This window comes from Eptesicus fuscus, chromosome 15, assembly GCF_027574615.1.
Source record: "Eptesicus fuscus isolate TK198812 chromosome 15, DD_ASM_mEF_20220401, whole genome shotgun sequence".
NCBI classification, from domain to species: Eukaryota; Metazoa; Chordata; class Mammalia; order Chiroptera; family Vespertilionidae; genus Eptesicus; species Eptesicus fuscus.
In genome coordinates this window covers 16,682,017-16,704,226 of record NC_072487.1, presented here as the reverse complement: position 1 = coordinate 16,704,226, position 22,210 = coordinate 16,682,017, and the positions used below count along the sequence as shown (strand labels likewise).

At 41.9% G+C, this 22,210-nt stretch overlaps 1 long non-coding RNA gene across 2 annotated transcripts in view; it reads left to right on the top strand.

The window, feature by feature from the left end:
* Positions 1–10,326: 10,326 nt before the first annotated feature.
* Positions 10,327–22,210, top strand: part of LOC114227272 (uncharacterized) — an 84,946-nt gene continuing 73,062 nt past the window's right edge. The window contains exon 1 of one of the 2 annotated variants that reach the window (XR_008558239.1): positions 10,327–10,640. This is a non-coding gene — a long non-coding RNA (uncharacterized LOC114227272). Of the gene's footprint in view, positions 10,641–18,723; positions 18,784–22,210 lie in introns of those variants that run through there. The other variant, XR_008558238.1, reaches the window with a different exon arrangement.

Below are 22,210 nucleotides of genomic sequence, written 5' to 3'. Positions count from 1 at the left end.
GTACACTGTCATAGTTACCCAGTAAATAAATGTTTGGGGCATATCTTGAACTCAGTCCTCTCCCCATATTTTTCCTCAGGTCACAGCTGCTTACTCTAGCTGGAAAGGATGTGGTTGATGAGAGATGTTACCTATCCTTAATAATAATCTTGGAGGAGACACCATGCAGCATGGACAATGCGACAATCCCAGGCTTTATGCTCAGATAGATCTGATCCCCATTTACCATCTCTGCAGCCTTGAATAAATAATGACAACTTTCTGAGCCTTGAGAATAGATAGGATGTTTACTACCATGTTATTCAATTAGGCCATCAAAGTCAATTTCCTCTTGAATATTTTTTTGTTCAGTTCTGTACATTCTGGCAGGTATCTGTGGTTTGAACAAGCCAACTCCCTTCCAAAAGATGTGGTTAATTCTGTCTTCTGAATTCTAACCCCCTGAAAACAGAGCTTCTTTGTAATAAAGTTGGCTGTTATAATGAAAGTACATCCACCAAAACCTTCATTAAATCATGGTTCATGACAATGGAGTGGTTCCGTGTTCCCCCTGCATTTCCTGCCACCCACCACCACTCCTTGGTGTGCAGTTCAAGTAGGAGGCACAATAGGGGAAACCATAGCCAAACTGAGGAATTGTAAACTTTCCCTTCTCTAAACCCTATTCCCATATTCCTCTTTTCCTCCTTAATGGGATTGATTTTCTCCTTTCAAACACGTGTTGCCCTCTTAACTGCCAATCATGAGCACATGGAGTATTCCATTTTGCTTATGCTGCTGATACGTGTGTGCTATTAGAATGCAAATATACTGTTGGAACATACAAATAATATTGTACTCACTTTTCACTCTTGGTGGTAGGAGTTCAGTGTTCATGGTTGACTGGGTTTAACAATGGCTGAGGGCACTCTAATTCAGGCGAATCTATATTGAAGCTTTGCTCTTCAAATGGAGACCTTATCAGCTCCTCCCCACAACTACCCTTTAACATAGCTTGCCTTCTTGGGGCTCTATCGTCTTACTGTTATGTTCCTTTTTTTCTTTCTTTCTTTTTGCCTTTCCTGGACTTCTGAGAGTTCTGAAGACCAGCTCTCCTCTGATATTGTAAAAGATCATACAAAATGTCCTTGTGTTGGAACACTCTCCTTCAAGTCAAATTCTTCACCTAATATGGGATTAAACTCCTCTGGAAGAAATCAACTTCTTGATGATATATATCAACCCTGAATGAATTTTAAAAATGCTTCCTATTCATGTTTTAGCATCTTCCATTTACAGATTTAACATTTCCACTCAATACTTTCCTTTGAGTCTCTGGGTTGAGGGTATAGTTTTATATTTTTCTTTCTTATAGTTAAGCTTATAACTTACAGCCTTCATTTTTTAAAAGGCAATATTAGCAGAATATACTTTGTGTTTACTCTCTAAGTCAATTTTGCCTCAAGGAAGCATATTTAATATTTTGTCTCCTTGGTATCCCACTAAATGTGAATATTAATAGCTGAAGGTCACCTTAAATTTTTTAATTTAATATCTCTTTATTGTAAAAGTGCTTAAAACAAATGTATCATGAATTATTGTAAGATCTAACCACCCCCCAGTTAAAGAAAATACCATTATGGAAATGGTGCTTTTGCTTTTCTTATAGTTTTAACACCTCTGTCCAATTCTAAACACTACTTTTAAAATTTTCCTGCCTCTTTTTCTCCTTTGTCTTTTCATTCTATTAATCTACAGATTCTTCCTCAATCTCCCTTTTTCCTTGCCACTAATTTGTTGAAGAAACCAGCTTTTGACCTTTTGAATTCCTAAGTCTGGATTTTGCTGATTGAATCCTTGTGGTGAGGCTCACATGCTCATTTGTCCTATTTCTCCTCAATTGGTACTTGGCTCCTTGATGCCCACTATGGCACCTGCTGGCCACCTGTATCTATTGAGCACTGTACTATGCCTCATCCAAATTGAGTTTTGCTCTAAGTGTAAAATGCCCACTTATTTTAAAGACTTATTGCAGAGAATAATATGAAATATTTCATTAATGGTTTTTATATGGTTGTGTATTGGAATGATAATATCTTTGATATATTGGGTTAAATTAAATCTATTTTAAAATAATTTCCACCTACTTCTTTTTAGTTTTTGTAATGTAGATACTAGGAAACTTAAATACATCTGTGGTTTGCATTTGAAGGTCACCTTTTAGGATAGACATTTTTATTAAAAATTATTTAATTAAAATAAGTTTACATGTTGACACTTATGCCATAACTAGGATGATCTGTCAAAATTTTAATTGTGCTAAGGATCAAGCAGATATAATAGCAAAAGTTCCCTCAAAACACTGGGTCCTAGGTTCCAGGGTAAGACCTCTCAAAATTAAAATTCCATTAAGACAGACATTTTGAAGGTTTTGAGGATCACCTTAATGTTTCTTCCCCTCTTTCCTTCACACACACACACACACACACACACACACACACACACACTTTATACTAAATTCTTTTTAGAAAATTCTACACTAAGACTATTTATTCAGATACTCATACTGCAGCAACCATTATGAAGGAATTAAGAGTCTATTACCTCAGTGTTCCCTCCAGAAATGATTATTAACAGTATGAATGCTAGAAGAGTTTAGAGTCACCTTGTAAAGGCCATCCTATGGGGCTTCTGTACAGGTAGGGGTTAAATAGTAAGCAAATTTACACTGACACATTAGAATGTTTCAGGGATTGAATAAATAAATATATTTTTATTATGATATGTATATATTTTTAAAATATATTTTATTGATTTTTTTACAGAGAGGAAGGGAGAGAGATAGAGAGTTAGAAATATCAATCAGCTGCCTCCTGCACACCACCTACTGGGGACCCTTCAGTCCGCAGGCCTACGCTCTATCCACTGAGCCAAACCGGCTAGGGCATATATGTATATTCTTTAAAATGGAATTCAGGAATTTCTAGTTACTCTGAATAATTAAACCTACTTAAGTAGGCATTTACTGTAAAAGTAAACTAATGTATTTTTAAGGGCATAGTTTATTTAGGTACTTTGATAATAACTGACAAATGTATGCCAATTGAACATTTACAATGTATTTTTATATGTAGTATTTGACCTAGTTCTTATTAGGTGAGTAGTATAGAGTACATCTCAGGCTTATAGATGAGAAAATGAAAGAGTACTTAGTCCAAATACCACACATCTAGTAAGTAAAGGAAATGGACTCTAATTATATGTCATATATTCTAAGAAAGTAACTTTCTACTTCATCCTTCAAGTGATTCCTGTGCCGGTGCATAGATTTTCCATTAATTGCTCTTAAATCAAAGTGATTTATATTGTAAGTATTTTATATTACATTTACAAGAAAGTTTTGAATTAGTTTCATTCTGGGCAAGAAATAAATTTCTGAAAAAATTAATCCCCTTGTTTTATTATGAGTTTCAGTGACTTTTAGAATTCACAAGGGCTTCAGTTATTATTTATTATATTGCCTTATTTTTCAGAACTTTTTCATTTCACTCAATCAATATATGTTTACTGGGACATATGTGGCTAATGCTGAGAAAAACCGAAATCCAAAAGAGTTAAGCAACATACAAAGAGATGTGGTCTCTGGAGAGGTAGTTGAGAGGCAGTTGTGAAGTAGGAAGTGGAGGCATTTGGGGTAAGAAGCACAGAGACCGTGCAACAAGTTATTTGAGCCTCAGTCTCCAGTCTATGACATGATGAACAAAATCCCTAAAACATAATGCTAATGTGACCATAAAATGAGATAATGTAAGTTGATGTGCTCTATTACTGTTAAGCTCCTTTTAATAATCATTTTGAAGGATAAAGAGAAAGGAAACTTGACCATATACTTTTGAAAGTTTCAATAAGCTTCTTTTAAAAACCATATATTACATAAAATATATTAAACTCCAACTATTCAGCATGTAAATTGACTGGAGTAAAATTCAAAGGGTTCCATTGTGTATACACATTTAACAATTATTTTAAAATTTAAAATATACTACTTTTTCTATGGGGTGGAAAAGATTTGCAATCCGGGGAGTCCTTGTTCTTTCGATAGCTACTGTTTCTTTAAATTGGGTGAAAGAATCGCACGTTGCTGAGTCAGATGCTCTGGCAGCCTGAGTCAAGTAGAAGGAAAAAAATGGCACTCAACAAAAGAAACCAAAACATAGGCTTTTAACCTCAGTACATCAGCAAAGCAATCGGTGCAACATTAAACAAACTGTATTTAAAAGCAGAATAATTATGATTATAATTTTGAAGGCATAATATTTTAGTTTTTGCAAATTACTTTTTAGCTTACATTAGTCATATATATATATTTCCCCTCTCGTCAATGTGTTTTTACAGAGGTCTCTGGTCATACCTGGCACTTCTGAGTCCGCGAGGACCCATCATTTTGTCCATAAATACTTTATTCTGTTATAACTATGTTGTACTGCAATTTTGCCTTGACCTTAACTATAATTTAAACCTGTGAAATACTTCTATGTTTTGTTTTTCCTCACTTACATAATTTTAGGTAGCCATGTTTAACCAGCATGATTTCAGGTTTGGATAATAAAATGAAATAAAAGAAACCACTATTACTCTACCTTTCTACCTAGAACGCACTAAACAGGGGTAAATGTATATATAGTGTTTCAAAAAGATTAGATATCATGAATGTCTTATGTGGAAATTTTCTGTCTGATGCTGCAAGCTTTACCACACAAGTATATCCTGTTACACCCTTCCCCCCAAATATGTTCTGATTGTAAAACCCTGTGCCCTTCCACTCCACGTGGCAACTGGAGTGTTGAGAGGCCTCATCCTTTTTGTTTCTCTGTCTGGGTTGCAAGATGGTGTAGAGAATGGTCCTTAGTATTAAAAAAGATAGTCTTTTGCAATTCAGATGAAAGATCCCATAATAATAAAGGCTCTCCTTCATTTGGTAAAAGAGCTCCTCCCGCTGACTCAGATTCAGTGTCCTGGGGATTCAAAGTGCGATCGACTGATTCTGAAATTTTAAATCTTACTTAAAAACCTGGATCTTGATTTTAAAATAAGTAAGCAAACATAAAGTTAAAAGTACATTGGCTATGTTTGTCAATGGTGTCCCAGTAAGCCACCTGTAACAGAATCTCCCTCAAGTGCACCTAAAGCAAATCTGCTGAGTCCAATTTCCGGGGAGCAAACCCAGAAATATGGATCTTAAACAGCAGCCCAGGTAATGCTGCTGCTGATACTCTTTGCTGCCTTCTTTGATTTCTCACTCCTCTCATGCTTAAACTAACAAAGTAAAGGCATATTTATCCTACACAATTTTATTAGCTTCAGTTTGCTTGAGAGGTTATATATCTTTGCTCACATACTCTGAACCTTTACAAAACTTTTCTTCTCTTAAAAAATTCCTATTGGCTTTGCAACCATTTAAATTAATTCTGAGATTTTTTTTTAAGATAAAGGGGAAAACTGAAAGCTAGTACTGAAGGATTAAAAGGTCATTTGTGATAAAATGTTTATATTTTTATGAACAAAGCCATTATGTTATTTTCAATATAAAAAATAAAAATCAACTTACTCTTTTTCAAAGGACATCTGAGGTACTGGAATTTTAAATTTTGTGCTGATGGTTTTAATTTCCCCCCTCCCCCAATTTATTAGTTCTTCCTGATTATGTAGTTCCGCCCAAATGCAACAATCATTCTAGGGCTCACGGGACAAACAACTTCAATACCCCCTTCTTAAAAAAAAAAATGCTATTGCCGAAACCGGTTTGGCTCAGTGGATAGAGCGTCGGCCTGCAGACTGAAAGGTCCCGGGTTCCATTCCGGTCAAAGGCATGTACCTTGGTTGCGGGCACATCCCCAGTAGGGGGTGTGCAGGAGGCCGCTGATTGATGTTTCTCTCTCATCGGTGTTTCTAACTCTCTATCCCTCTCCCTTCCTCTCTGTAAAAAATCAATAAAATATTTTTAAAAAATGCTATTAACAGCAAATTCAACAATTTTCAATACACGTGGGATTGGTGAATAACACAGAAACACCATGAATTAGGATATGGGGAATGGGTGGAGGTCCCAGATTGGTAGGCATTTTCTAAAATGGAGCAGAGCCTTAAAAGGACCTTCATTTCCCTACTGAACAGTCTTTACTCCCACGATTTTCTTATAGAAGTTGATCTTGTTATTAGACTTACGGACTTTTTTTCATTCTAATAAATGATTTCATTTAAAATGATTAAACTGAGGGGGGGGATTTCTAACACGAGGAAAGCTTCACTATAAGAAGAAAACAGCTGAGAGGCATCTCTGGAAAAATACTAGGGGCCACACTCGGAAAACCATCTTGTAACCCGACAGAGCAACAGAGGGTGTGGCCATTCAACACGCCAGTCGCCCACGAAGTGGGAGGGCCCGAAATGGCCATAAGTCTTGGAACTGCACTTCCCCCAGGATTTCTGGGTCTCTAGAATGTACCTACCCCCACTTCAACCCCTCCCCTCCGGGAAGAAAATAAAGAGGCGTCTCTGGTCATACCTGGCACTTCTGAGTCCACAAGGCCCGTTCAGACTCTGCCCTGCCCCCACACCCTTCTCCACCCAGTGACCGCCTTCCCCCCCGCCCCCACCCCCAGTCTGGCTTTACATATAACCCTTGGTCTGCAGTTAGTTATTCTGATCAAATTTTATCTGTGGAAATAGTTGGGGTGAGGGGCGAGGCCCAGGGGAGACTGAAAGTAGAAGGAATGCATTTGTGGAGTGGGGCCCTAACTAGGCCAGCGGCTAACCTGCTGGAGGGCCTTACCCCAGCTGCCAATTTAAACTTCGAGGACGCGCGTCTTCTCCAGGAATTGAGTCCAGGAGGTGCCCTGAGGTGTGGGAGATGGGGAGGTGAGGGGGAGACGAAGTCCCAGGGGAGCAGCTCACTTCCTATTGTGTGCTCTCTTTGGGGTCCAGGGATCCTACGTTAGGACCCTGATTTAGCTCTGAGAAGCGGGGGAGTCCCAACCTGAAGTCAATGGAGAAGAGGGCAAGTGCGGAGACCAGAGGCCTAACCCCCAGGCCCCTTGTAAATAGGTATAGCAACACATTTGTCCTATATTTACCGTTACTTAAAAAACGAACTACGTAGTGAATAGGTGCAGCCAGCGTTAGAGGGGCTGAGATTGTTACACTTCTCAAAAAGGACTAAAGCTTTTAAAGGAGTAAAATCACTGGGCCAGATGTTCAGCCTTCTGTTAAGAAAAAAAAGAAAAAAAAAAAGAAAGTATTTTTGAGATGATGTGGATCAATTTACTAACAAAAGTTATTCACATGTTGGGAAAATTGTTTAGCTTAATTTTATCATGATAGTAGTGATGAACTAACATGTAATTAGCAGACCTGTAAAATATTCTGGACATAGGTAGCAATAGGCTACATCATTGTTATCTGAAAAGACAATGGAATTTTTAAAATTCAAGGATCCTCAAAGAAGTAAATTAATATTAAGTCTTGATTCCTGAAAGGATTATTGTTCTTAGAACTAATGCAAGGGGGTGGGGGAGGATCATGTACACATTGGAAATGATGTTTTATGCTAACTATACAGTGATTACCTTGAGAAAACACTAAAACTCTTAAGAGTTCCCAAGTGGTAGTCAACAAATAGATATTTAGTCTCATAAAAATATTATTTTGTAAACACACCAACGCAGAAGTAACAAATCAATTAATGTAATTCACCAGGCATGTGTGATAACAAACTAGTAATGTGGGATTTTATTTTATACATTTCCAGTCATAAAAATAAAAAGTCATAGTAAACAGATTTGCAGAAACTAAAAATATGTTAAAATAACACCTTACATATTTGCATTAATATTAAATAATTCATACAAGTTATTTTTTGGCAATGTGGCTCTCAAAGATTGTATAAATTCCAACATAATTATCCAATATATAATTACTTATAATTTATAATTAATAATTCCGGGTGTTTATTTATGTGTATAATTTCACATATGAAGTTGGAGAATTGCACACATTTTCAAGACATTCTATTCTACCAAAGTCATGTGTTCTGTTTTCAGATATTTGCTGAAAATTGGGCTTTTCATGTGGTCAATGCATTTTAAAATAACCTTGCACATCATTCCTGAAAATTGAATTATACCTAAATAAAAATAAATAAACTGCTTCTTTGAATGAATGTGTCATTTTTGTTTTTAACATTTTATAAAACATACTACAAAATATTTTCTATAACTTAGTCATCACAATATTATATTGTGTATTCCTAAACTAGAAAACACATAATTACAATATTTACATAGATTAAAATTTTCTACTTTGTTACTATATATTTCTTGTACAAAATAATTTAAGTAAAATAGCTTTATATAGAGAGTAATATAAAGTAATTAACAACTCTGATACTAAAAAACATATAGTGGCTAAACATTTGCTGCTAAGAATAAAGCACCATTAAAAAACCGAACAGGATCGCCCTATGAAATTCTTTATAAACTCCTGCTACGATTCTTTAAAAATTGAATTTTCATAATAATGTGAAAAAGAAAATGTGATTTACCTTATAAATTGTTTGTAAACTTTTGCCAGTAGAAATGGAAACATCTAATTAAACATCGATAGTTTTAACAATTTATATTTGCATGTCAAAAAGCCAATTAACGTTACAATAAAAACTAATTACCCCTCTGCAGGCCTTTGCATTTTTCAAAACACACATTCCAAAGGAAATGATGCAACAAAGATGGTCACAAAAATGAAACTTCATTAAATTGTCTGTTGATGTATTACCCACGTATTAATAGGTTTCTGCCTATTGTAACTACATATATATTTTCCATTATTCTGGCCATAGGAAATTACACCGACGGTATCAGGATTTATCTGATATGAAGATAAACTACCTAGGAGTGAGTCTGTGTTTTTTTCAAGAAGTAGGCCTCAATTTTTAAAAAAAAGTGTTCACTGTGGCTTGAGAAGGTTAAAATAAGATTGGTTTTGACTCCCTGGATTTACCACTGTCTTCTACACACGCGGCCATTGTCCCGAGACGTTGGAATGCGTTCCACGGAATAAACCGGCCACTTACTAGAAAGCCCATGTCGACTGCAAAAATCTCCACTTAGCAGTGGCTGATCCTCAGATCACTGTCACTGCTTCAGGAAGTCAGAGTGCTGGCGGGTGCTGCCAGGAGGGGAGGTTGACCCAGCAGGAAGGTCTGGGGAGAAAAAGGCGGCCTCCCCCAAACTGAGACCGTTACTAACACCTCACTCCAGGAGCGCACAGAGTCACCGAGTGCCCTGGAAACACACCTGGTGCAATCCCCCGTGGGGTGTGTGTGTGTGTGTGTGTGCGTGCGCGCGCGTGTGCACCGACTGTGCCACCCAGGGAACCCAGCGCTACTTCTGAGGTGGGCTTAGAACCCCCTCCCGCCGCCACCCCACCCCCCCGAGTTTCACGGGACTCAGGAGGAGTTCGAAAGGGTTCCGGGCTCCATAGCTCCAAATACTGAAAGAACCTCACCTCTCAGTGAGTGTAACACGTGTGCAGAGAGAGATCGCACTGAGCCTCCACCCCCGGGAGGCGAGGGCTACCTGCCTTCAAGCCCACGCGGCGGGGGACTCCCCCGGCCGGTGGTGCGGGGACTTGGAGAGGCCTTTCCTACCTGGTCTTCTAGGATGCGGCTGCCGGGCTCGGCGCTGGTTCCGCACCAGCGTCAGCACGAGGGCCACGGCGGCCCGCCACTCCGGCGCTGCCCACTCGCCCGCGGGCCGCAGGATTTCTATCACGAACACTCTCTCGCGCGGGGCGCCGCACGCGCGCCGAAACCGCACCGTGACCAGATAGGTGCGCACCATCTTCTGGTCGCTGCCGAGCTGCGCCGGCGCTGCGCCGCGCCGCGCCGCCTTTTGGGATCGGAGCGAAGCCGCTCGGCGCCCGTCCCCCTACTTAAAACGGAGACCCACGCGCCGCCGAGGGGCCCATCACCGCCCCTTAGGCGCGCGCCCGCGTCCCCGGCCGCGCGTCGGCTCGGCCCGGATCTCTCCCCGCGAGCTCGGGACCGCTCGCCCCCAGCGGGCGCGGGGAAGGCGGGCCGAGAGCGGTGCGCGCCCACGACAAGAGCCCGACGTCCCTCTCCCTTCCCCCACTGCCTCTTTCCCGCCCATCTGCGCCCCCTCCCACCCCCCTGCCCCCCCTCCGGCCTCGGCGCCCCATAGGTGACAGCTCCAGGTCCTGAAGATTGACGCTGCTCCGGGCAGCCCCCCCCCCCCCCCTCCACGTCCGTCACCTGACAGGCCACCAGGAACCGACTGGCGCTTCCGCGGCCGCTCGTGCCGGCTCCCGGGTTTCTCTGGCTGTGTTCCTTGCGCCCCTCGCCGAGGGTCTTCCATTTCTCCAAACCGGATTATTTAAAAAGAGAGAAAAAGAAAGAGAGGAAAACAAAGCAAGATCACGTCATTGCCCGCCCCACCATTCAGGAGGCCAGATGTCAGTTTTGAAAGAAATGGCGCTATAACCTATTTCGAGATTCGGGAAAGGAAACCGCTGCTTGCAGCCATCGCGACACCGCAACACTGCGTGGTGCTGGCGGTGCCGGAGCGGCAGGCCGGGCTCCGGACCAGGTAGGCAGAGCGGGGTCCCTGCTGGGGGGAGGGAGGGGGGGCGCCCTTTCCCTCCGCTCCCCGCTTTGGCGGTCATTTCAACCCGGCAGTTTTTTTTATTTTTTTTATTTTCGGTTTTAACCTTTAAGCATCTTCCTCTTTCCGCGGCCTCGGCGCTCCCCTCCCCCGCCCGCTGCTCCCGCGCCTCTCCCGCCTCTCCCGCGGCCCCCACCTTCTACCACGTTCCGGGTCTCGGGCCCCCAGCCCCGCGCAGCCTCCTCCCGCCCGGCGCTCTGCACCGCCCGCCGCCCGGCCCCGCCGCACGCTCCCGCCGCCTCCGCTCCCCTCCCTCGTCTTTCCTCTCTCCAACACCAACGCACCGGCCCCGCGGACACCCGCTCCCCGGCCCCGGCCGGGGCCCACGGCTCCTGCAGGAAAAGTGGGGGCAGGAAAGGAAGAAGCAGCGTCAAGGAGGGTGAGTCCAGGACCCGGAGGAGGCCCGAGGACTTGAATGAGCCCGGCTCCAGATCGCCGATCCCGGCTCTCGGGGTGAATGCAGCTCGATGGCGAGCTCGCCGGCTCCGGGGGACGGGAAGTCCAGCCCCGGGGACTCGCTTTCAGGATGGCGATGCTGACCTCCGGGTCTCAAGTTGGTCTTCCTCCGCCCAGAACCTCGCGGGCCGGAGGCGAGGCCTGGTCGGTCGCCCGGGAAAGTGAGAGGATGTGGGACTCCCCGCTCCCGCCCGCGCCTCTCAGTGGCTTCTTCTGCTGGTGCGGGAGGTGGCCTACCTGCAGGAGTGGATCCAGGGCTTCCGAGCGGGCGGATGTGGCAGCAGGCTTCCTCCGCTCTATCCCTCACCTCATCTCCAGACCTAATTGCATGAAGTCAGTTAGGGACCAGTCTTAAATAGCCACTCTAAATGTCTTTCTAGACTCTTACAAATGCACCCCTCTGCTGCGCTCCCCTCTAGGACTCACTTAGGGTCCCAGAACGCCGTGCTTGGTGCGGAGGCGACTGGCCGCTCCCACGTACAGAATGCTTTTCCTCTTCCAGATGCCATCCCATCACCGTGTTTTGTTTGCTTGTTTCTTTTTTTTTGTATTGTTCTTAGCACACAGAAATTATCTTTTTTAAAAAAATTTTTTTATTGATTATGGTATCACATAATTGTCCTCAATCCCCCAGAAATTATCTTATGTACTTGTTTGTCTCGCACAGTAGTATGCAAACCCCATGGGAGCCGGAACCTGTTTTGTCTTGCACCACATCGTTGCACTGCCCGCCCCCGCCCCACCCCCCAAGAAAACCTCATACGAGAGATGGACTATTAAAGAGAGTTATAAGGAGGGTATTTCGTTTTTGTGGCCAACAGATGAGGGGCAATTTAGGGAGTACGTAGTTCAGAAAAAGCGTCCAGTTGCAGTTTTGAATCAGCCTGGCGACAGAATTCCTCTTCCTTGGAGATCCTCTTTTCATTTAAGGCCTTCACCTGATTGGATGAGGCCCATGCACATTATGGAGGACAGTTTGCTTTATTCAGAGCCTATGGATTTAAATGTTAATTATATCTTTAAAAAACAACAACAACCCATAAAACAACTTCACTGAAACTTCTAGATCCGTGTTTAACCAAACAATTGGATACCATAGCCTACCCAAGTTGACAGATAAAATTAGATCATCACATTACCCCATTATGCCTGAGGGGTCTGTTGAGCCTCAGTTTCCCAGTTAAGTTTAAATTCAGGGATGTCTATGTTGATTGGGCTTGTATAGCTTAATCTATAGCCATTTCCTCTTTACCTAAATTTGTTTTGGGGATAAGGTGAGTTGCCCACTTGAGAGGAATGCCATTTGAGTGAGAGGATTGAGTGAGATTGTTATACAGTAAGCTCTGTGTTCAATGAATATAGATTTTAAAATTTAAACTTAAATTCCATCTTGGTTTTCCCCTGCTGCCCAACACCTGTGTTTTGTTAGTTGTGGTATGCAGGGGAATTCTATCTAATTTTAATATTAGACTCAGCAAAATACAATTATGAAGATGAATCTGAGCAAAACAATGAATTTGTGGCATTCCAAAGATTTTTGGCTATGTGCTATGCAAAAATTGTATGATCAAGGACTGAGCAGTATTATGCATATGCACTTTCACATGTATTTTATCCTCACAGTGGTCTTTTGAATTTGGAAGTACTACCCCTATTTTACAGGTGAGAAAACCGAAGCCCAGAGGGGGCTCAAATCTTGACCACTTTATGGCCAGCAAGTGCCAGGACTGGAATCATCCGTCTTTTAACTATACAAGACTTGTGGTCTTTCTGTTGTACTGAAGGCCAGAGGGAGTGAGCTATCCATGGGTCATTTTTCCAGACAGAGAATCACTGATGTTGGGGCTTTTCTTTGCTCTCTTCCTTTGGCCTAAAATAAACCTGAGTGTAGATTTCTCTGAGTTTTTGAATTGAGAAAAATTATTATCTATTTTGGATCAGCAAATGCATCTCATAGGCAAAGACAAGAGGGCATTTTACTTATCATAGTTTGCCTTGTTTCCTCACCTACCCCTGAACACGAGTTTTCCCTTAGGTATCTCTCTCTTTTCCTTTTTTTGGTTTTACATATACACTGAGTGGCCAGATTATTATGATCTCTGAACGCATAATAATCTGACCACTCAGTATGTATCCTATATAATCCTATATAATAAAAGGCTAATATGCAAATTGTCTCCTCAACCAGGAGTTTGACCAGAAGGCAGGCTGGCCAACCGCCCATGTCCCCTCCCCTTGGCCAGGCTGGCCGGCCCCCACCCATGCACGAATTCATGCACCAGACCTCTAATATATATATACACACTGAGTGGCCAGATTATTATGCATTCAGAGATCATAATAATCTGGCCACTCAGTGTATTATTCTTTCCTTTGCTTGCTTTTTTCTTTCTTAATTTTTAATTTATTACTTTTTAATTTAAAAAATTTTAAACTTTATTGTTGAAAGTATATATGTCCCACTTTTCCCTCCATTAACTCCTTCTAGCCCACCCCACCCTCCATCCTAGGCCTTCACCATCCTATTGTTTGTGTCCATGGGTTATGCATATATGCATACAAGTTCTTTGGTTGATCTCTTCTTTCCCTCCCCACCTCCCCTCCCCTTTGCCCCCTTCTACCCACCCTGGCCTCCCCCATTTTTGACCTTCATCAAACTATTATCCGTGCCCATAGGGTATGCATATGTTATATAGCTAATCCCTTCACATTCTTTATTCAGTCACTCCCCTCTGGCACCAGCCAGTCTGTTCCATGTATTCGTGTTTCTGGTTTCACTGTTTGTCAGTTTATTTTATCCATTAGAATCCACATATAACTGAGATCACGTGGTATTTGTCTTTCTCTGGCTGGCTTATTTTGCTTAGCGTAATACTCTCCAGGTCCTGTTGAAAAGGGTAAAAGTTCCTTCTTTTATGCAGCCTAGTAATATTCCATTGTGTAAATGTACCATAGCTTTTTAATCCACTCATCTGCAGATGGGCACTTGGGCTGTTTACAGATCTTATCTGTATATATAGAAGCCTAAGTGACCGTTATGACCAAATGACCAGAACAACTGGTTGACCAGTCGCTATGACACCACTGACCACCAGGGGGCAGATGCTTAATGCAGGAGCTGCCCCCTGATGGTCAGTGCACTCCCACAGCAACTTCCCACGGCCGTCCAACCTCCCCTGGTCCCTCCCCGCAGCAGGCCAACCTCCCTCCCCTGAGCAGCCAACCTCCCACGGCCCCTCCCCAGTGGCCAGCCTGTCAACCTACTGCATTTCCTCCCCCTGGCTGGCCAACCTACCACGGTTCCTCCCTCCATTCTTTCCCCCGGCCGGCAGGCCCTGATTGGTCTGGCCCTGATCAGCCCAGCTCCAATCAGGACTGGGCGAGATGGCCCTGATGGCCCTGATCACCAGCCAGGCCTAGGGACCTCACCTGTGCACGAATTTCGTGCACTGGGCCTCTAGTTTATCCTATCTAATAAAAGAGTAATATGCAAATTGACTGTCATTCCAACACACAAGATGGCTGCCCCATGTGGTCAAGATGGCTGCCCCATGTGGACACAAAATGGCCACCACAAGATGGCCAGCAGAGGAGGGTAGTTTGGAGGGACCAGGCCTGCAAGGGAGGGCAGTTGTGGGCGATCAAACCTGCAGGGAAGAGCAGTTAGGGGTGACCAGGCCGGCAGATGAGGGAAATTGGGGGCGACCGGGCCTGCAGGGAAGGGCAGTTGTGGGGACCCAGGCCTGCAGGGGAGGACAGTTGAGGGGGACCAGGCCTGCAGGGGAGGGCAGTTGGGGGGGACCCAGGCCTGCAGGGGAGGACAGTTGAGGGGGACCAGGCCTGCAGGGGAGGGCAGTTGGGGGGGGGGACCAGGCCTACAGGGGAGGGCAGTTAGGGGCAAACAGGCTGGTAGGGGAGCAGTTAGGCATCAATCAGGTTGGCAGGGGAGTGGTTAGGGGGTGATCAGGCTGGCATGCAGAAATGGTTAGGGGCAATCAGGAAGGCAGGCAGGCGAACAGTTGGGAGCCAGCAGTCCTGAATTGTGAGAGGGGTTCCAGATTGGAGAGGGTGCAGGCTGGGCTGAGGGACACCCCCCACCCCCCGTGCACAAATTTTGTGCACCGGGCCTCTAGTTATAAATAATGCAGCTATAAACATAGGGATGCATATATTCTTTCTGATTGGTGTTTCAGAATTCTTAGGATATATTCCCAAAGTGGGATTGCTGGGTCAAAAGGCAGTTCCCATTTTAATTTTTTGAGGAAACTCCATACTGTTGTCCACAGTGGCTGCACTAGTCTGCACTCCCACTTAGGTATCTCTTGATTATCAAAATTACGTGAAAAACTTCCCTAATATTACACATGCTCAAACTAAAAACCCCAAAGGTATAAGGTAAAAGACACCATAAGATTTAAGAACTATTTTTGAATATATGACAAAATATTAACTTCTAGAATATATAAGTAAATACATAAATAAGAAAAAAGATAACCCAGTAAAAAATGAGCAAACAATATAATGGGAAGTTTATAGTAGAGGATATAGAAATAGTCAAGTGCTCAAAATATAAGAAAATATATTTAATTTTATTTATTAGTAAAGCAATTTATTAGAAACAATGACATACCTATAGGTGTGACAAAAATATAAAAGAGTGGTAATATTAGCAAAGTTGTCAGGAAACAGTTACTCCTATACATTATTGTAACTTGTTGCAATTATTTGGAAGGCAACTTTACGGTATTTATTAAAATTGTATGTGCATTTACTGGTATGTACCCATTGTTTCAGCAATTCTACTCCTATAACTCATAAGTATGCAAAGATATATATATATATATGTTATGGAAATATATATGTAGTGTACATATTAGTATATGGGAAAATTTTATATGTATATATATATATGTGTGTGTGTGAATATATACATATATAAAGATATATATACCCTTTGACCAGCAATTCCACTCCTGTAACTCATAAAATTATGAAAAGTATATATCCTATATAATAAAATCCTAATATGCAAATTGTCCCCTCTACTGAGAGTCCTGCTGGGAGTTTGACCACTTGCTATGATGTGTGCTGACCACCAGGGGGCAGCATGAAACATGGCAGGCGTTGGCTACGTGGTGCTGGCAGCAGGTGGCAGTAGAGGCACTGCAGGCCCCAATGGGCCCCAACAAGAGTGGGACTGGGGTGGGACGGTGGAGCAGGTGAGTGGGTGGCGCCAGGCTAAGGTAGGTGTGAGCCACTGGTCACCTGGTGGGGGCTGATCGCCCCACTGATCCAATCGCCCCACTGTCACCAGGCTCCCAGGCGCTGAGGGAGCCGGGCAGGGGCCCAATGCCCTGCTGATCCGATTGCAGGGCGACCAGCAGTGGCGGTGGGGTGCGGGGCTGCTGCCCTGTTCTCTCAGTGCCTGGGAGCTGGACAGTGGTGGGGTGATTGGCAGGGTTATTGGGCCCCCACAGGCGGTAGTCAGTGGCAGCGGCAGGGGACAGGTGGCCAGGGGAAGGGAGGGAGTACCCGGCTGATAGCCGGCAGCCGCTAAGGACCCTACCAGTGCACTAATTTCGTGCACTGGGCCTCTAGTCAGTATATAAGTATACAGGGATGGACAAAAGTAGGTTTACAGTTGTGAGTACTCAAAACATGGAGTTTAATATATTATTATAATTGTAACCCATTTTTCCATGAACAATTGTAAAACTACTTTTGCCCTCCCCTGTATATATACACATTTGTAAGCAAATATTGAAGATATAGATACATTTACATATAGTATATACAGATTCATATGTATGGAAGGCATTTACACACAGACACACATAGTAGAGACTTACTCTGTGTGTGTGTGTGTGTGTGTGTGTGTGTGTGTGTGAGTGAGAGAGAGAGAGAGAGAGAGAGAGAGAGAGAGAGAGGTACTGCTAGCCTCAGCAATTTCACTCCTACAAATCGCTACATGCAGCTCATATAAGGATGCAAAAAGATTCTTTAGAGCATCATATCTTGAAGCAAAAAGAAAATGAAAAAAAGAAAGGGAAACAATTTATATGTTTGTAGAAAGGAGACTGGTTTTTAAAAATTTGGGTTCATTCATAAAATACAAAACTATGCAGCCATAAACAAGTGAAAATGTGGCTCTGGCTGGTGTAGCTCAGTTGATTAGAGTGTCATCCGATAAAATGAAAGGTGATGGGTTTGATTCCAGTCAGGGCACATACTCAGGTTGCGGAGTTTGATCCCTGCCTCTATGGGAGGCAACCGATAGATATTCTCTCTCTCTCTCTCTCTTTTCCCCTTCCTCTCTCTAAAATCAATTTATAATTTTTTTTAAAAAAATGAAGTGTATTTATATGTCCTAATAATGGAAGTTGTCAAACATCTATTACTAATCAAAAAAGCAAGTTGCAGAATAGTGTGATCCTACTTACATTTTCTAAATGTTGGGAGAGGAGTGTTTACAATTATATGTACCTATATTTCTGGAAGGTTAATTAAAACTTTGGAAAATTGTGGTTACCCCTGGGAAGTGAGACTGGGGAGTAGGGAGGTTTCAGGAGGTTGATTTTTTACTTAATTCTGTTTATTTTCTCTACTACTTGGAAGTTTTCCATGAACAAGAATGTTAAAGTTACAATCACAGAAATTTGGGGCCCCAAACATAGATATTCCAATTCTGAAGACCTGAAGTTGGTCAGCAAATATGTATTTAGAATATCTCCAGGGGTGATTCTGATATGGAGTCAGGGTTGAGAACCATTCCCCTGTATATTGGCCTGAAATGACTGGTGGGGATAGCACCATCATTGCACAAATATACATACCTGGGGACGAATGTACGATTAAATGTTAATTTTTTTTCCTAGAAAGGGGATACCATTAAATTATTTGTTCATGGTAGTATTTAAAGGCTCCTGAAATCCCGGAATAGATCCATATGCAATTATTCTAAATATTAAAGGCAGTTTAGAGATTGGAGAGTAGCAGAGGATGTAAAAATATTTTAGGCAAGGTTATAGTTTGTAACTCTAGGTGGCATGTTGGGAGGAGATACAGGATACTGTAAAGGGTACTGCTGTGCCCTTGAAAAGGTGGTAGAGCTCAGCCTTCAGAAGACAACTCCATGTGTTGTCATTATTTGTTGAGCTATCTGTGGGTTTGTGAACAGAATACCGTATTTTTCCAGGTATAAGATGCCCCATGTATAAGACGCCCCCCTCTTTTCCAACCCAAAATTAAGAAATCAATATTTTAAACATTTTGCTGGTTTTCCTTTTAAGGCCTTCTTTTTTGGCATCTTAAGGAGTTGTTCTTCCTGTATTCTCCACTGTCTGATCATGCACTCAGTGGGAGGAGGTCCACATTGTCTCTCTGCAGCTCTATTTCCATGCTCTTTTGCATAGCTGATTACATTCAGTTTGAATTTTGCAGAGTAAGACAATCGCTTACCGGTATTTATCCTTTTATTTTTTGACATCTTTATGGGCTCAGAACGCTTCGGTCCCTGTTGCATCTACGCATGCTCCACCTCCACCTCCAATTACAGCATCAGCTGACGTCAGTAACAATAAGGCTCATGATTAGAAGAAGCCTGTTCAACAAGGTATGGGCAGCTAAGCATCCACACCCACGTGGCTCCATCCTCGGCTGACTTCCGAGTATAAGACACCCCTCGATTTTCAGTCTAACGATTTTAGAAAAAAAAAATAGTGTCTTATACATGGAAAAATATGGTACATTGCTTACTGTTTTATGTATAGATTAGAGGCTCGGTGCATGAATTTGTGCACCAGTGGGGTCCCTCGGCCTGGCCTGCGGGATCGGGCCAAAACAGGCTCTCTGACACCCCTCGAGGGGTCCTGGATTGTGAGAGGGCACAGGCCAGGCCGAGGGACCCCACCAGTGCATGATCGGGGCCAGGGAGAGATGTGGGAGGTTGGCCAGCTGGGGAGGATCGTGGGAGGGCTCCAGGGCATGTCTTACTCAGTCCCGATCGGCTGGACCCCAGCAGCAAGCTCACCTACTGGTCGGAGTGTCTTCCCCCTGGTGGTCCATGCACATCATAGCAACTGGTCGACCAGTCAACTGTCTGCTCCCTGGTGGTCAGTGCACGTCATAGCAAGCGGTTGAGCAGCCTTAGCATATCATTAGTATATTACGCTTTGATTGGTTGAATGGCAGACTGGTCGACTGGACACTTAGCATATTACGCTTTTATTATATAGGATGTTATGTCTTATAGACATTATAAAATATGTAATAACATACTGAAATTATAGCTTAATCTTATAAATAAAATGCAAATATTTCACTAAGAGATTAGTGAAACCTGAAGAATAATGGCTAACCCTTACATATTTGGTTTGGGACTATTGAAAGCCATCCAAACAGCGTACACTCATTAATAGTCCTGAGTCCCACTCTGTTGTTCACAGTCCAGCACCTAGTATCTGGTGCAGAAAAAAGTGGAATTCTCAGGAAGACCCATTTTTAGCTAAGGCAAGGAGATGGAGGAATTTGTGAAGGGATAAGAAGATAGAGGGAAGTTTGTTTAAAATTAAAAGGAAATCCAGAGGTCAAATATGAAAGGATTCAAAGGAAGTAGTACCAACCCTATCATAATGTAGAGTATTCAAATAAGAGGACAGTGAAATAGAACATTATGCATTTTGGGAGGAGGCCAAATATGAAAGGGAAATGAAGCATAGCTTAATTACTGTAATTGGTCTTAAAGTTTTGTTTAACTCTGTTGTAAAATATTTTCTGTGCCAGCACTGACTGTATCTACTGGGGGTCTAAGCCAGGGGAATGGATTAATAAGTGTTTGAGGTTCCTTTGTAAACTTTCAGCATAATATAGATGGCTGTGAGATAGCATATCATCTTCATACATCTCTCATAGTTATTTTTTTGTACCAGCAAAATCTATGGTTTATATTTATTTAAAACTTCAAATTACTAAATCAGAGTTGGGTGCTCAATTTTGATGTACATGTTGATTTATATTCCTGTGCTTAATATGTAATCCATGCCAATGATATCTTCATTAGCACTGGCTTCAAAGCAAATTTTCCTTAGTACATATTAATAAAGGGATGATGTATAAAAATTACCATTTCTATAAAGTAGTTTTTCCTTATGCAAGGAATAATATTAAAGTCTTCTGAGTGGGGGATTCAAGAGGCAAGAAAGGAGTCACCCCATTTCTAATAGCTGAATTCGAGAAAAGTTTTATAGAAAATCAAGAGAGTAGGGAATGAGATTTCCATTATTTTAGGTCTGGAAATATTTCACAGATTTCATCAGCATGTGGACCATATATAGTTTGTTTGGTTTGGTTTGACTCATTCTATTGAACTATTGACCCATTTTTCACAAAACACTACTATGCTCTTCTTCCTTCTATTCCTTTTGTTGCTGTCTGTTCACCTCATTTTCTCCTTCCTGAAATGGCTGACATGGACAAATTTAGGTGACACAGAGCTCTTCCCCAATCAGCCGGTTCCTATTATCACCCAGGCAAAATTTAAGGACCTAAAGTTTCAAGGAACCCAATGGAAACAGACCAGAAACTACAGTACACTTTTAAATAGGTGACAAGAGAGTTACTCATCTTCTAATGACTTCATCTACATATTTTAGCACTTTCTTGCCTTTGTACTTTCTCTTCTTTCTAGTATCCCCAACTTTTTTTTTTTTTGTTAACTCCCACACAAACCCAACTTAGATCAGAATCCCTTGTTATAGTACACTCACTTAAAGACCCACTTTTTTAGAGCATTTATATTAGCTTGTAAATACCTATCTCAGCTTTATTTTATAAGTCTATTGGGTCTTCTTGCTTATCTCACTTTAAGAAACTAATTCTTCCTTGGCCAGTGTGGCTTAGTGGTTGAGCATCAACCCATGAACCAGGAGGTCATGGTTTGATTCCCAGTCAGGGCACATGCCCAGGTTGCAGGCCTGGATCCCTGGTGGGGGTAGGGAGGGGTACTGGAGGCAGCCAATCCATGATTATCTTTCATCATCAATGTTTCTATCTCTCTCCCCCTCTCCCTTCCTCTCTGAAATCAATAAAAACATATTTAAAAAATAACCTAATTCTTCTAGTGGCTGTGAGTGGCATGAGAGAAATATAAAAAGCATCAAGAAAAATCAGAGGTAAGAGGAGAGGAGAAAGACCTTAAAATTAAATTAAGTACTTACTTTGCAAAGTATCTTTTCTGTCTCACTTTCCATAAACTTGTCTGTTATTTTCCGATTAACTGGTGGAGGTGGTGCTTATAAAGATTTTTAAAGTATGTCTTTCCTTTCCATTCTTCTATATATTTTTCCTTGCTTCTCATACCATGGCAGAATCATTACTCATAAATATCAGTCCTTACAGTCACATGTGCAACAAACTCATAAGTGATAAAATTTTAGTGATGGTAGGGAACTTAGAAGTAATATAGTCCAACTCCTACCTTTTATAGATGAGAAAAATTGAGGTTAATCAAAGTTACATCATTTAGTAAGTCATGTATTTAATTAAAGAACCAGTAGTGGGACCCAAGTCTTCTATCTTCCAATCAAGTCTTAATTTCTCTTTCCTCCATCTGCTCTTTTTTGCCTGGGGTTTATATATATTCATAAAACAAAAAACAACAGAATATGTTACTGTGATCCACAACCACATTTTCTTATTTTAGTTACCCTTAATATCAAGTTATCAGATTCCACAATTTCCTTAAATTAGGAGTGTAATCACATTTCTCATTAATATCAAGGGATTATTTTTTATTACTCAGCCTCATGCAACTAGCCAATTTGAATGTCTTGGAACTTAAGAAATAGAGGACAAAATAAGGATTTCATAAATCAAATGGATAATTTTTAAATTATCAATTGACTTTTTTCATAAAGAATGCTTCTTAGTAATTGTACAACAATATAAACTTGAAAAATACTATTCTTGTAGTGAGTTATGACTGGGTGCTTACGTGATAATTACAATTGTATTTTCTGTCCTTATGGCTTAATTTGAAAATG